Here is a 10794-nt window from a genome sequence, read left to right on the forward strand (position 1 = left end):
ATATATATATATATATATATACACATGTATATACTGTATGTATTCGTGTATATATATATCTACATATATATACTTTTAAACATGCATGTGTGTGTTATATGTATGCGTGTTTGTGTGTATGTGTGTGCACTCGAGTTTATTGTTGTGTAGTCATGTCTGTTTGTGTGTCTCAGAACATCTGCATATATATAGATAGTACTACATTTATGTCCTGCTGTAAAGAAGACTGTTCTCTTTGCGTATGCATAAAAAGAAACTAATATTGATTTTTATGATAATCAGAGTGACGAGTAATCTTCTAGCTTCCAGAAAAAAATACTTCTCGCAAGCTGCAATATATCTTAAGAAAACAATGTTTTCTATTCAGTAATAACTCTAGACGAAATTGGTGAAACAGGCATGCTTTATACTTGCCTCACCTTTTTTAAAGAACGTACTGGCCAATGTATCTAATCGGTTCGAGCATGCACGAAGGAAGTGCGAACATTTATTATATTTATAAACCGGTTCGATAAAACATTGAGATAGTCGGCATTATTGAATGTAATTTTGTTTATTTGTTTTAATAAACATTGTTAGATTGTGATGTGTTTTCTAATCTTCATTTTACAGAACCCCAGCTCTAAACTAGGTTACTTAAAATTTATATGCATATAGATGAAGATATTTTGCTCCTCTTTTCGCAGATATTTGATTTATTCCTATTTTGATCTGTTTAACAAATCATGAATAATAAAATAAAACTCTATATTTATTTTGCTTATGATTCGAAGTGACATAAGAAAATCATATCAGAAAGATCCAAGTATATCAATTCCCCAGTAGATAATTTATTTAATTTCTCATTTATATTCAGGCATCATGTCATAGGAAATATCACTCTGGGGGACGCGTCGAAATATCAGGCGCAATGCAGAAAAAGTCCTTTCAACCAGCATCAATCAAAATAAGACAAAGTCACAGCAGGATATGAAGGTCAAGCGAATATGAAGGTTGTAGAACGAACACCCTTTGGATCTGCCAAACTCTACTTCACGTTTAAAAGGCTGTTGTAGAGTTCGTTGCATAAAACCTATTTCTACTCGCAATGGGCTGGCTACTAATAATCGCCAGTCTCACACATTTCCATTGGAGAGTGCACTCACAAAATGTATAGACCAGAAACTTTGTGATAAAACCTCGTAACACTTTCTTACAGTATTGTTATTGCAAAATATAATCCTCTTAATTGGTGCTGGCCATTAATTTTTAGTGTAGGATTTTTATCGATTAGATAAATATAACATTTATCTGAGGTTTATTTTACAATTTTTTTTAAAAATGTGTTGCAAACTTTTGCTATTCTAGAGTATGATGAATTCGAAATAATTTAAATTGTTATTGAATTATGTTGTCAGTTGTGTTGTCGTTGCACCTGTGTCATGAAAGAATACCTTTTATTAGAAGCTTGGACTCGAAATGCAGTCTTACCTAAGTTAGAAATGTTTAATCTTCGCGAGAGGCAACAAGCCATTGTTAACGTCTAGTAGTTGAAAATGCTTGAATGATCTGATTGCAAACTGATCCTATATGTTGTGTTGTTGGTGTGTTTTGTTAATAGTGGTAATATCTATGCCTTTCTGTCATTAAATGAGAACAGATTATTATGTTTTTAATAGAGGGAGACTTTTTAAGTCTAAGTTCATGAAATTAGTGTTGTAGGTCTTTTGGGGTCAGGTAAGAAAGAAAAAAATAACACTTAATGTAAAGGGTGATATAATTCTGAATACACGTGTGTATAACAAGTGATAATGAGTAAGTGAGTTAAGGACATAAGAAAAATAGGGATTACGAAAGGGAAACAAAAGCAGAGTGACTGAAACAAACAAAAATAAATGCGGTATACTATCTAGAGTAAAAAAAATGAAAAATAAAAAATAAGACAGGAATGTGTGGTAATGTTTACAAGCATAGATTTTTGAACAAGCAGTTTGAAGTGAATGAGGATGGTCTTGTGATGAATGAATTTATATGATGGAAATGATAATAAACTGGTAGAAAATATAATGGCTGTATTTTCAGGTCAGTTAATGCTCTTAAAAAATGGCAATAAAAAAATTTTGCAAAATTGGTAGCGATAGTCATACAAGGGACTAGAAGGACTTACTCCAATTTGGACGAAGGTGACAAATCCTTTATGTTAAGACATTATTTAGCTATACTGATAGTTAAAAATTTATGCGTTGTTATGATGGGTGAACAGTTACTGGTTAAGTTCAGCAGACGATTTTCTCCATCCGTTGTAGCCTATTTTCTTTGCCAACATAGAAGCAGTGTAGATGCACATGAAACATTTGGATGATTTAGAATTACAATTTTGCGTATGGATTAATACGTAAATTATAAGCGTATTTATTGCCAACGTGTCAGAGGTGAAATATATTTGCAGCCAATGTTACATGGCATAAAAGCCTCAAACTCATTAGTGTCAGATGGTTCAGGAAGAAGAGTGCTTCTGCATACTGCTGTTCATGATACAGGCTGCCATGATTAAGTTATCACTAGACAATGCAATCGACGCAGAGAATGTAATATACGTTATTTGTTTCTTGTGACATGAAAGACGTCAAGAGAACAAGGTAAACGTTAGTCCAAAAATATTAATAATACACAATATGAAATTAAATACGGAATAAGATTTATGTTGTGATTGTAAAATGCTTTATCAAGAGCATGTTCAATGTAAGTGAGATAAAATAAATTCAAAATTAAATTCCATCTGAGCTATGATTCTAAATTATTATGAACGTATTACTTAACTCTTGATAGTCTCTATTCGTGTGTATAGTATTATAATAATTAATGGGCAGTGAAGAGTGTAAATGTTAGACATTAACAAGCTGGATGTGATTCTAAAGGTGAGTTGAATTTTCTTCAGTTCATATTTTAATACAATAGTATTTTTGTGAATAGGAATCGACAACGCCCCTCTTCACTTTTTGGCAAAATTTAGCCTGGTAAATAATCAATATTATTGTTTATCTTTATCAGAGCGATGCATTTTCGATAAATAGTATTATACAGAGTTCTCAATAGAGAGTTCCTTTCTATCAATGTGCAAAACGTCTTAACACAATGAATAATTTTAGCATCACTAGTTTAAGTGATATAAAATCCATGTTCTTGCAGAACCTTTAATTATTCGATACAAATATTCAGAAAACAAATTAAAACGAGCAAAATATTATTTTAATTTCTCTGTCAAATTTATAACCCATATTTGATTAGGAAATTTATGTCAATTCAATAACTTTTATTATTAGCGCTGATAAAAGAAAGAAAGGATGCGATGAAATACAACAATCGCTTTTCCTCAGGAATTCACTTACGTCCTCCAAACTCAAACTAACATTCGTATTATAGAATGGTTTGAATGATTGAAAGGGATATTATAGAAACACTTACATAATTGATCAACACTCGTTATCTATACGCAACTAAAACTCTGTGATTCCTTGCTTGCGTGCTTGCTTGCGAGCGTGCTTTTCTGTAATTTAATACAGCCAAACCGGCGCATAATGGGAAAATACTCGGAAAGGATCTCCTGAAATGTGAATACAAACGGAATAAAACAAGTTTCGCGTCAACTGGATCACGGATTCCCGAGATACGCCGTGTTTTTGGGTACCTCCATTAATAACCAAAACGGTGCATAATGGGAAAATACTCCGAATGTAACATAACCCTGAAATGGGAATATAAAATACTGTGAAAATTGTTTCTATTAATTTCATGTTTACTTTATATAACAATTCCTTTTGCATTTTTGTAGAAGTGTGCACATATACCATAAATAAATGCTGTTACTGGAGTTCAAGTCAATCGCGGAAGTTCTATTTCTATTAGAAGCTGTAAATAATCAATAAAATCTTAAACATGAACTTGCAAACCAGATCGATGATGGCATGATCAAATTGAATTATTTAACTGAATCATCATAAAATTAACTTTCAATTCAATGCAACTTTGAAATCAGCGTCAATGCTCTATAGCCTGAACCATTAGTGACCCAACGGATCACGTGTAGTCTAGTATTTTATTAACGTTACGTTGAAAATGACTTATTTTCTCACACATGATTATATGCTGTGTGTTTAAGAAGCCCACTTTGCAACCACGTTTTTTTAAAATCCAGTCCCACTGCATGGTGTCTTGTGCAAGTATCTTTTATTATAACTCTTGGCTGACAAATGCCAGTTGAGTAGATCTGGAAGACGGAAAATGTCTGGAAGACCATCGTATCTCTCTCTATCTTTCTAACTATATCTGTGTGTGTGTGTGCGTGTGCGTGTGCGTATGCCTATGTGTGTGTGTATGCGTAAGTAAGTTTGTTTATGCAACCCCACCGTTTGACAATCAATATTGGTTTGTGTAGGCTCCATAGCTAAGCGTTTCTGCAAAAGAGAAAGAGGGAATAAGTACTGGGGTTGATTTGTTTGCCAGTATCTTTCAATAAGTGTCTCGGCATGGACGCAATCGAAACAAATATAAGATGATATATTATAGAACTCCCTCTTCACTCTCCCTCTCTCAATCACTCTCACTCTCTCAATCACTCTCACTCTCTCAACCACTCTCTCCCTCTCTCAATCACGCTCTCTATGTATTTATCCGTGTGTGTGTGTGTGTGTGTGTGTGTGTATGTGTGTGTGTGTGTGTGTGTGTGTGTGCGTGAAAGTCTATGAGAATTACATAATACAGATCTTGAAGTGTAAAGATGATTTTTAAAAATAATTATTTAAAATATGTTATGAAATCTTTTATGGGGCTGTTTCTAGCTTTTTGGGGGAAGAAGTTTTATTCTAGTGTGTGGGCGCTTTCGTTTAATCGTTACAAATATAGACATTTCGAATCGTGATTTTGGATCTAAAATCTAATAACCATGCAAAACCAATACATATTCCACTCAGCACAGTAATTTTACCCATCAATTATTGAACAGATCAAAATAATAATATTGTCTAGGTAATCTTTACAGTGTCTAAATTTTTATATGCTATTGACTCGCCTATATAAAGTTAACGATCTTCATATCTTACAAGAAACTACACGTGTCTCTTAAAGGTAAATGCAATTACTATTAGCTGAAATGTTTCCTTTGAATCCTTAATCAGAATTCTAACAAATGTAAAATTGGCTGATAAAGGCAAGGAACACAATGAAATGGTCATTGTGCATGATTTTGAAGGAAATTAAAGAAAAGTAAATCAAAGCAAGTCATTTTGTCGGTAAAAATGAATGAAACACCGTAACGAAAAATGTCAGAAAATATTTAAATGATTCATAAATCTGAAGTTATTTGATATAGGCAAACTATTGAACAAGAAATATAGTGAAGTGGAAAATATTTGACTCTTTTTATCTGATTATAAGCTGCCAACAAATCTCATATAGCTAACTAAAACATCACTGAATTTCGTTAAAGTGACATCTTGTTTCTTTGAAAAACACCGGAATATTTTCCGTATATGTATGAGTTTTTTTTTGTTTTTTGTAGCTGGAAGATTCTGTCTCATCAGATCAAAATATATTCGTAGAAATCATATTAAAATACATTATTATATAATAAAATATATATAACATATTATAAAATACTGAAACGCACTAGACGTTGACGTTTAGGTAAGTACCATTTTATAGCAAGATATTTTGTAAAGTGTAAACAGTTAAATGTATTATTCGAATAGTATGTACCACAATTTTAATTGTTCCTCTTTTCCTGAAAGTTACTGTGAAGATGCCCTGTGTCCCTCCTTGAAAACTACGGTGAAGATACCCTAAGATACTACTTCAAATTTAGCTTATGTAACTGAATCTATTTCAGTGTAGTGTAGTGTAGATTACTTGTGTTATGGTTTTAAACAATAATATTAGTTTAAGGAAATTTAGTACACCACAACGGAAAATTGGGGTGTAATTTTACAGCTTAGTCATCACAGCAGTTACATAATTCAAAGATGCATTAATATTATCATTTATGTATCTGTACTGAAAGGCCGTGTTGTTCAGTGACTAAGTTCCTCAATAAGTGATTTAGGACTTAATCCACAGAACAGTAGCATTAGCATGTGTCTTATGTCATAAGATTGGGTCGGCCAAAGTATTATGAAGAGAACTTGAAGGACAAATATCCCGAAGAATCTCTTTAAAGGAACTATTCCAATTCAACTTAGGTAGCACTGAATTCACAACGCCACTTTACGGTCGGATATCTTTAGCAGACTTCATTTTTCTGCAGGTATTTGGGACACGTTTATGATACAAGATAACTTCCTTTCTTCATATTATCAACCATGGAATAGCAACAACAACCAACAATTTTACATGAGAAGCAAAATATACACCTACGTTAATGTAACAGTGAGCATGCAATTCAATATAGATGTATATTCGTATTGAAAATAACCTTAATTTTCAATAATTTATAAGAAATATTTACGAAACTCATTAAATCAGATAATAGTCGAAAAGTAAGTCTTAATATATAGATCTAGTATATGAAATGATTAACCATTTGTATATATAACTTTGAGAATTAAAAGTGGTATCTAAAAATAAATGTGTAGTGAAGAAAATAATAATAATCGAGAACTAAAAATATTCAGGATATTTTGGTAATTACAGGGAAAATTACTGTTTTTTTATTTTTATATCAATTTTATTTTTACATAAATTTCTGAGCATAGACTTTACCTAAAAGGTATTTTACTTCCAGAGGAAGTAGTAGTACGCTTGACATTTTCTGCCCGCCAAAAGCAGTGTGGTGCTCTGGTCTTTCTCTGGAGGCATTCCAGGATATCACAATATTTAACAGCAGCCGGCTGTGGGGTCAGTACTCCTTTTAAGACGCCAGTTGAAAATTGTAAAGCTTCACCAAATTCTGAAGGCTGAAGTATTGTCTGGTCATGAGAAGAGGGACAACTATTTGACATGTGGTGCTAATCATGTACTAAGGGTGTACGTTTGCCACCGGAGATCCTCGGTAATAGAGAATCCCAGCATTTGGGACCGCCGGAAAGACCATAGCTGAGTGCTAACATGTTTAAAGGAGTTATGGTATTTTATATGATTAGTTCTTTTAATATTTTACAGTTGAATGAAATGACGTATTCCCAGTGATATATTCTTTCAAGGTTTCTGTTTATGTAATCGACATAGGTATAAGTTTAGTGTGTAGATGATGCACGGTTGAAAAGAGATAAGGAGGAATTAAAATAGATGTGACCTGCATAAAATGGATGTTGTTGAACGTGGTAGAAAATTCATTGATATACAGAACGATGAGAGTGGAGGAAACCTGTCCCTAGAAACAGAAGAGTATACTGAGTGAAGCAGACAGAGCTTCGAATCTTGTCCAGCAATTAAGATAAGTGACAGGAAATTACTAGCTCAATAGACGAGAGATGAGAGATGAAAAGAAACTAGAAATTCTGATAGGAAACTTAGATGCCAGACACGGTTGAAAGCTGATGTCTCTAGAAACAACATTAATCTTACCGACCTTCTCTAAAGCGAGAGCCTGGTATTCAGCGAACAAAAAGAGTTTGTTTCTAGTGATTTTGTCTTTGCAGAAGTGGAACTGGTGGTCATTATTCAAGTTACTGTATAATGTTGAATAAGATTTCAGATGACATAATTCCTAAATAACTGTAGAACAACTCTAGAATGCTTAGAGAAATGTTTGAGAAATGAATATCTCAGAGACGCCTTTGTATGAAATGTAATGATTAGGTTAGTGTTAATGTGTTTAATAAAGAGAATAATTTCCAGTTAGCTGAATTACATAAATTGTTTTTCCTGCAGATGGTGTCTCCGTGTTATTTGTTCTTTAATCAAAGTAATTTTCTAATAAATAGTATGCATTTATAAACTACTTGGCAAATTGACTTGTGAAACCGATTTTTCACTTCTCTGAGATGTTTAGTTTAGTAATTGCGCTGTGCAAACATTTTAACATAACGATTCATCTCTGTGTTAGTAATTCCAGTTGTTTTAAAGAGATAGTCATCAGAAGAAAGTAATGTCAAACATACAAGTTAGATCATTCGTTATGTGTCGTCTACACAACAATATGTTAGACTAGAAAATATAAAATGCGCTCAAGTAGAACTTACTAATCAAGTATTGCGATAAAAGATAGTGTAGTGCTAGAGATTTAATAATGTTCAAGGATTTATACATGATTTATACACGTTATGTTGTGTCAAGAAAGAAAGTATGTTTCTAAGTTATCTAAAGCACTACATACTGTTACTTTGGTAAATAGATTTCTTACATGACCATAACAATGGATTATTGTAAGAAAATATCATGTCATGAATATATACTGCTAGATTTTTAAAATTTCGTTACAGCAATGTCCACCGTAGGAAAACCTTCAGAATTATGACAGAAGAAGTTTGATATCAATTTAAGAAAATATCGCATGTCATTTACATGTAAAAGTTATCAATAAGTTTATTACTTTAAAGCAATTTTAAGAGTATCGATAGGATATATTTACTAATGAGGGAACACTATACAGCGGTAGTGTGGAATTCATTGATCAGACCAGGTTGACTGGTATTTCAACTTGATCTTGTTATTTATTTCACATTAAGTATGTATGCTACGAACTTGAAAAACTTGAGCTAATCAAATAGAGGTTAATTTTACTTGTCATTTTACTTGAGTTGTCCCCATACTTTGTATTTATCCATAACTCTCGTTGACTAACACTCTCAATGCATAACTATCATAAGCAGCATTAGATCAGTGAAATAGAACTGCTATACTGTTTCCACAAGTGTTTCAGTACTACAGCTGATATCATTAGTAACCATATTAATAACTTGAAAACTTCCACTTTATAGCAGTATATTAAATACCGATTTTATAATGATTGAATTAGTGAAGACCCTCCACGAAACAATTAAGAATGGGGAACAGAAAACGTTTCCTTTACACTTAACAAATATACTTATTAGCTAGGGTTATATGCCATTAATATATGAATACAATAGTGGTAATAACTTTGCATGTCAAGCAGCTTAAATAAAGGCATTAGTTTCAAACATGGATTAAGCACGACTCTCACCACAGATTCACTGGTGTTTTACAGTGCTTTCTATAACAAATTAATTAGAATTTTTATTGTCATCAATATATGCTTATTTCTGACTCATTTATTAAAGAGTATTAAGACTAAATCGAAATCGGTGGAATTGGAATATAGAACCTAAATGCTTCAAATATTATTGTTCTATATTGACTCTACAACATTATGGAGACTTTGGTACATTTCAAATGAAACAGCGATAACTCCATTCAGTCCCACAGTAAATTTTCAAATGGAAGTGGGTGCAGGTGATTATATAACACGGGATAAAACTAGCAATTATGCTTTTTACTGATTCTAGAGAGAGAAAATCGCAAAGTACATCACAGCTAAATCTGAGATTGAAATAACGTATGAGATTAAATACTGTAATATATTTCTACTGTTACATATCGTCAGCCGTCAACTCTGCATTCTTCTAATATCGAATTAATAATCACAAATTATATGTGTAACAGCACACGACCAAGTAATTACATATTTTCAAAAGTGATTTTATGTCAAATCAAGCCGATTCATTGACCAACTTTGACATTTGCAAGTAGTGTTTTGCTTTCTGCCACTATCGAACATATCAATATAAATAATAAATGTGTTTTAATATCCTTTACTTTGCTAGAGTGACACAAATGCATATTGTTGCAATGAAAGTCAAACTCAGATGTCAATTCTATTAATCATCGCTCGTTCACATTATATGTTTCTGACAAATATATTTCACTGATGTTGTAGGAGATCTATGCCAGTTTACCACAATGCATCAGAATACATAACGGTATATTTGTATTGTTTGTAAACTCTTCGTTTGGAATTTGAAACAAACACTTCAGGAGAGTATACAGAACGAGAGAAAGCAATTAGACGACAACATACTAGCAAAATGTTACTGATTTTTATAAAAGATTGTATGAGATTCGGAAATAGAAAAATAAAAGCATGTAAACTTTTTCTGAGGCATTATGTATTTCACATGAAATCGCACGAAACTAAAATTGCATCGGAGTCGTACATTCTTTATCAATGTTTACATCTACTCTATAAATTTTACTATGCACGACGATTTATATTGCTAGTTTGTTAGACAAAGTGGCTGCCTTTCATATTCATGAACTTAAATAATTGATTCCATACTCAGATATTAGTTAGTTGTACAAATAAACTCGCTCAGAGTTTGATATTGAAAATGCATTGAAGAAACCGAAATTGTACAAGCTGAAATTCTTCCTCGTCCATCGGATCCACTAGCTGTACACTAAGTTGTACATATTAATGTACGACTTTTAAAGATGATTCCATACTATCTTATAAGATAATTCAATAGTATCTTCATTGTATCCTCAGGGAGAATACAATGAAGTCCCCACTCATTTCTACGCCAAGCTGTCAGTAAATTATTTAGTAAGCTGATATATTGGAGCCATGTCGTTTAAACTTTTCCATGTTTACTAGCAACATAAATAGTTACAATTGAGAATAAAATTCGGATCACTCATCAGTTTGGTTTTGACTTACATCTACTCTATAACCCTCGCTTACTTGATAACATATATCACGATTTTAGTTTTTTTCTTTTTCAATCTTCTTCTTTCTACTATCAACAACTTCGACTGATATATTACCTAAGAAAGTATCAGAGTTTTGAAAAAAGTTAATCAATT

Source organism: Octopus bimaculoides, chromosome 3 (genome assembly GCF_001194135.2).
Source record: "Octopus bimaculoides isolate UCB-OBI-ISO-001 chromosome 3, ASM119413v2, whole genome shotgun sequence".
Taxonomy (NCBI): domain Eukaryota; kingdom Metazoa; phylum Mollusca; class Cephalopoda; order Octopoda; family Octopodidae; genus Octopus; species Octopus bimaculoides.